This window comes from Myotis davidii, unplaced genomic scaffold (genome assembly GCF_000327345.1).
Source record: "Myotis davidii unplaced genomic scaffold, ASM32734v1 scaffold128, whole genome shotgun sequence".
NCBI classification, from domain to species: Eukaryota; Metazoa; Chordata; class Mammalia; order Chiroptera; family Vespertilionidae; genus Myotis; species Myotis davidii.
This window is the reverse complement of record NW_006299719.1, coordinates 1,188,936-1,194,188: the sequence shown is the minus strand read 5'-3', so window position 1 is coordinate 1,194,188 and position 5,253 is coordinate 1,188,936. Positions and strand designations below refer to the sequence as shown.

At 40.9% G+C, this 5,253-nt stretch overlaps 1 protein-coding gene across 1 annotated transcript in view; it reads left to right on the top strand.

Annotated features, from left to right (window-relative positions):
- Positions 1 to 5,253, top strand: part of LOC102764883 (serine/threonine-protein kinase TNNI3K) — a 294,194-nt gene that overhangs the window by 33,154 nt on the left and 255,787 nt on the right. The window lies entirely within an intron of this gene.

Below are 5,253 nucleotides of genomic sequence, written 5' to 3'. Positions count from 1 at the left end.
CTGGGGTTCCCTTTAGTTCCTTTTTTTAAATGCTCTACTTTTGCTCCAGTCATTTATTTCCTTATATCAGTCCCAGGTTCCAACCTAATTTCAGTACCTGATAAGAAAATAAATGGAAAAGTGGCTTGGAGAAACTGGGGCCCTCAGTATTGAGATAGATTTTTCAGATTTTCATAAATACGTACTTATATAACATACTAGAGGCCTGGTGCATGGAATTCGTGCACCCTCTCCAGTCTGGGACCCCTCGAGGGATGTCCTACTACCAGGATCGAGCCTAAATAGGCAGTTGGACATCCCTCTCACAATCCAGGACTGCTGGCTCCCAACCGCTCGCTTGCCTGCCTGCTTGATTGCCCCTAACTGCTTCTGCCTGCCAGCCTGATCACCCCCTAACCACTCCCCTGTCAGCCTGATCGACACTTAACTTCTCCCCTGCTGGCCTGATTGCCCCTAACTACCCTCCCCTGCCAGCATGGTCACCCCTAACCGTCCTCCCCTGCAAGCCTGATTGCCCCCAACTGCCCCAATTGGCTACCTCCTGTATGCCCCAAACTGGGGACCATTCCTGCAACTCAGGTATGTACTTCAACCTGGAATGGAACCATGACCTCCTGGTTCATAGATCAACAATCAACCACTGAGCCATTTTTAATTCAAACCCATGCTTGTCTGACTCATAGACCTAGATCCTATGTAACCATGCCTATCAAAAAACTCTGTTTTTTATTCATGGTGATTCATAGCCTGGAAACTATTGTCCTTTTTCCTAATATATATATTTTTTTCTTTCTTAGTACATGTATTTGATTGCAAAATTGAGATTTTTATTTCAACTATCCTAAAATCCAGGACCCAAAGCATATGTTTCATAGTTTCTGAATCCTCCATCTTTAGATAAAGATTTCTCTGTCTTGACACATCTGTCATTTTATATTGGATAATTTCTTGTTGTGGGGCGCTGTCCTGAGATTGTAAGATGCTAAGCAGCATCCCTGCCTGGCCTCTCTTTTCTAGAAGCCAGTAGCCATTTCTCCCATTCCAGCTGTCAACACCAAAAGTATCTCCAGACATTGCTCCTAGTGGGGGGGTGAGGGGGGACTCCTGACTGAGAACCACTAATTTAGAAGATAAAGCAAATTGATATTTTTAAAATTCAAGTTGCCTTTCTGTTTGAACAAATAGTTTCTTGATTAGAGATTGCATTTTCCCCAAGTGGGAATTTGTTAAGATAATAATAAGGAAGTTCTCAAAGAAAAAAACAAAATTCTGAAGAATAAAAAAGGAATCTCACTTTTTGCATACTTAACTAAATCTTCCAGTTGATTGCAACTTTTAAATACCATTTAATACCCCTAGCTGTTTTGGCTTAGTGGATAGAGCATTGGCCTGTGTACTGAAGGGTCCCAGGTTCGATTCTGGTCAAGGGCATGTGCCCAGGTTGTGGGCTTGGTCTGCAGTACGGGGCGTGCAGGAAGCACCTGATCAATGATTCTCTCTCATCATTGATGTTTCCATCTCTCTCTCTCTCTCCCTCTCCCTCTCTGAAATCAATAAAAATATATCTTAAAAAATAAATAAATACCATTTAATCCTTAATCCTCAATTTGAGGAACTAGAGAACATTTATACCCACAAATTAGAGCATCATTAGGATGGATTTCTTTATGCTCAAGTCGTCGACGAGTATACGAAGAAAACATGGTAAAAAAAATATGGTTTATAGGAAGACGAGTTACAAACTGTTTTCATAACCAGCATCAAAAATACTATATAGAACCAAAATAAAAAAATTAGTCTGAAAAAGAGACGTTTTTAACAAAAAAATTATTGGGGAAGGGGTTAATAACCACATATTTCATGATCTCTTTCTAAATTAACCTGGTCTCAATAAACAGTTAATAGGATGATAACTACAGATATTAACTTATCGTTCAATTCTTATATCAGACAGAACTGTTTCCTGAGGAACCACCCCTGACCCAAGTCTCGGTTAGGTGCTCCTCCATTGTGTTCTCTTTGCACCCTGTACTTGGCTTAGAATACTGTGAATGCGAGAATCTAGATTTTATTATCTGGTTACTTCTCTACATCTTTATCTAGGTTAGGGGTCACAGTCTTCCATGCCTTCAGGCAGGTAACATAAATGAATGCACATGTTAGATAATATGTCAAAGTTAAGTAGGAATTAACACTTAGACTCAATATTTTTGATATGGAAGAAGTGGTAGAGACTATGCAAGTTAGATAATTTATACCCCATGTAAAGAGAGCAGTCAGTATTCAGATCCAGCTAATCACTGGCATGTCGGAATGGAAGCCCAGTGTTACCCAAAATTTCAGAGAATCAGAAATTATATAAAGTTTCCTGATATTTAAGTGTTAGCTATTAATTCAAAATTTTAGTTATAAAATATTATGCAGGGCAATATACATCTGTTTCCGTTTGTAATCTCTGATAGAAATTATGAATACTACTAAAGTCAGGGATTAAATCTAAATGCTTATCATCTTAAAAGTATAGTAAAAAAAAAAAAAGCATAAAATGGATTAACAATAAATAGAGTTAAGGAAATGGAGGCTATGAGTATTGACTCAATATTTTTGATATGGAAGAAGTGGTAGAGACTATGCAAGTTAGATAATTTATACCCCATGTAAAGAGAGCAGTCAGTATTCAGATCCAGCTAATCACTGGCATGTCGGAATGGAAGCCCAGTGTTACCCAAAATTTCAGAGAATCAGAAATTATATAAAGTTTCCTGATATTTAAGTGTTAGCTATTAATTCAAAATTTTAGTTATAAAATATTATGCAGGGCAATATACATCTGTTTCCCTGTTTGTAATCTCTGATAGAAATTATGAATACTACTAAAGTCAGGGATTAAATCTAAATGCTTATCATCTTAAAAGTATAGTAAAAAAAAAAAAAGCATAAAATGGATTAACAATAAATAGAGTTAAGGAAATGGAGGCTATGAGTATTGATTTCTTTTCCAAAAAGCAAAAGATTAGTCATTACCTTTTTTAAAAAATCTTTATTTTTTTGAAAGTATTACATAGGGCCTCCTTTTCGCCCCATTAACCTCTTCTGGCCCTCACCACCCCATTGGATTAGTCATTACCTTGAGGAATGGCAGGGTCACAGAAAATTTTTTACAACAGTGTTTTTCAGTCTTTTTGGTTTCACCTCTTTGGATAAATAAAATAAATAAAATTTTAAAATAAAGAAACTAGAAGGGAAAACAAATTAAAGAAATTATAGTATTCAATTTGCTTTTCAAGCAGCATGTGTTTGCATTCTGCCAAACTCCCCGAGATTCTGATTTAGCCCCTCCCTGTTAAATCATCACTGTATTATTGAATGAGAGGACAAGTATATTCAAAGGCCAATTGGAAGCATCCACCAGAAGAAAGTGACTAGGGGAAACTGGAAAGTAGAAACTGAAGGTTCAGTGGTAGTGTTAAGAAGAAATAGGTCAAAAGCAAATTTAGAGGCTTTAGCCTGGAAAACGTATAAGCACTTAATCTAAGAGTATGTTCCTTCCCTTTTTTCTTCAAAATTTCAAGCAAAGTCAAGTATTTCCGTCACACTAAAACCTTTAGTAATTGATATCTTTTGTGAAGATAAATGCAGAATTATTTCAACAGAGGCATATGTAGGTGTGAACTTCATGAACAGTTATTTTTATACTGATTAATGAATCCTTTCATTGGAAATGTCTATGACTCATGAGGCAGGTCTAGTCCATTAAAATTTAATGCCTGGGACTAAATACATTTCATACTGAAGTTCTGCATGCTCCCTTGTCCTAGAAGAGACCTTAATATTCTCTTGACTACAAAACTGCTTTTCTTACTTTTCTTCTTACAAACATGAACAGGCTGTGACAATTACTGTGCTGGGTAAATTGGGTCAATGAAGAAAATTACTTAGAAAAGCACATCCTATCTAATAAAGAGGGATTATACTAATTAACCCTCACACCATCGCAAAGATGGAGGTACCCACAGCCAATAAGGAGAGAATATGCTAATTGACTGAACACTCTCAAAGATGGCGCCACCCACAGCCAATAAGGAGGGGATATGCTAATTGACTGCCATGCCCTCAAAGTTGGCAATGCCCACAGCCTCAAGATGGCTGGCAGGGGAGGGCAATTGTGAGTGATCAGGCCAGCAGGGGAGGGCAGTTGGGGGAGACCGGGCCTGCAGGGGTGGGCAGTTGGGAGGGACTGGGCCAGCATGGGAGGGCAGTTGGGGGGGACTGGGCCGGCAGGGGAGAGCAGTTGGGGGTGATTGAGCCCTCAGGCGAGCAGTTAGGCATTGATCAGGCTGGCAAGGGAGTGGTTAGGGGGTGATCAGGCTGGCAGGCAGAAGCAGTTAGGGGCTGATCAGGCAGGCAGATGAGCAGTTGGGAGCCAGCAGTCCTGGATTGTGAGAGCGATGTCCGACTGCCGGTTTAGGCCCGATCCCACACCAGCAGTTGGACATCCCCCGAGAGGTCCCATATTGGAGAGGTGCAGGCTGGGCTGAGGGACACCCCCCCCCCCCCCACTGACCTATGGGGTCCCAGATTAGAGAGGGTGCAGGCTGGGCTGAGGGACAACACCCCCCCCCCAGTGCGCTAATTTCATGCACCGGGCCTCCAGTTATTAAAATATTTCTTTGTATACCTATATTTGTACATGTGGAAACTCAATCTTCTTTCCAAACTAAGTTTAACTCTGCCATGTGACACTTCAGGAAACATCAGAATATTAGAGGTAGTTAGAATCTACTTATATAAAAACTCAGGGTGGTGTTCATCACGACCAAAACCACTGTGACCAAGCAGAAGGAAGTCAGTCCTGCAGGGGTTGTCTTAGCAATGGCTGCGCCCTCCCCTGAGCGGTTTCCTGGAGCTGTTTCCTGTAAGGGTGGGGTTTGAGGCAGGAACCCACCCTGGGAACGTGGAGGCAGATCTTTTTAAAGTGTGCCACGCGGCAGCACGGCCAGGGGTGAACCTGAGTGGGGGTGGCTGAAAGGCTTAGAAAAGACAGATAAGAGAATGAAAGCCGGGTCTCAGTGGGATGCTGCTTCTTTGAGAGACAGCGACCATGCCCACAGCCATGCCTTTATTTTATAGCATATGCTATAAGGCAAAGTAAGGGCATGACCAAGATGTTTACAACATTCTCCTGGGTTTCAGTCCTACTCAACTACATGCACCTGAACTCTATCAAGCCTACATCACTCAGGCACATGCACA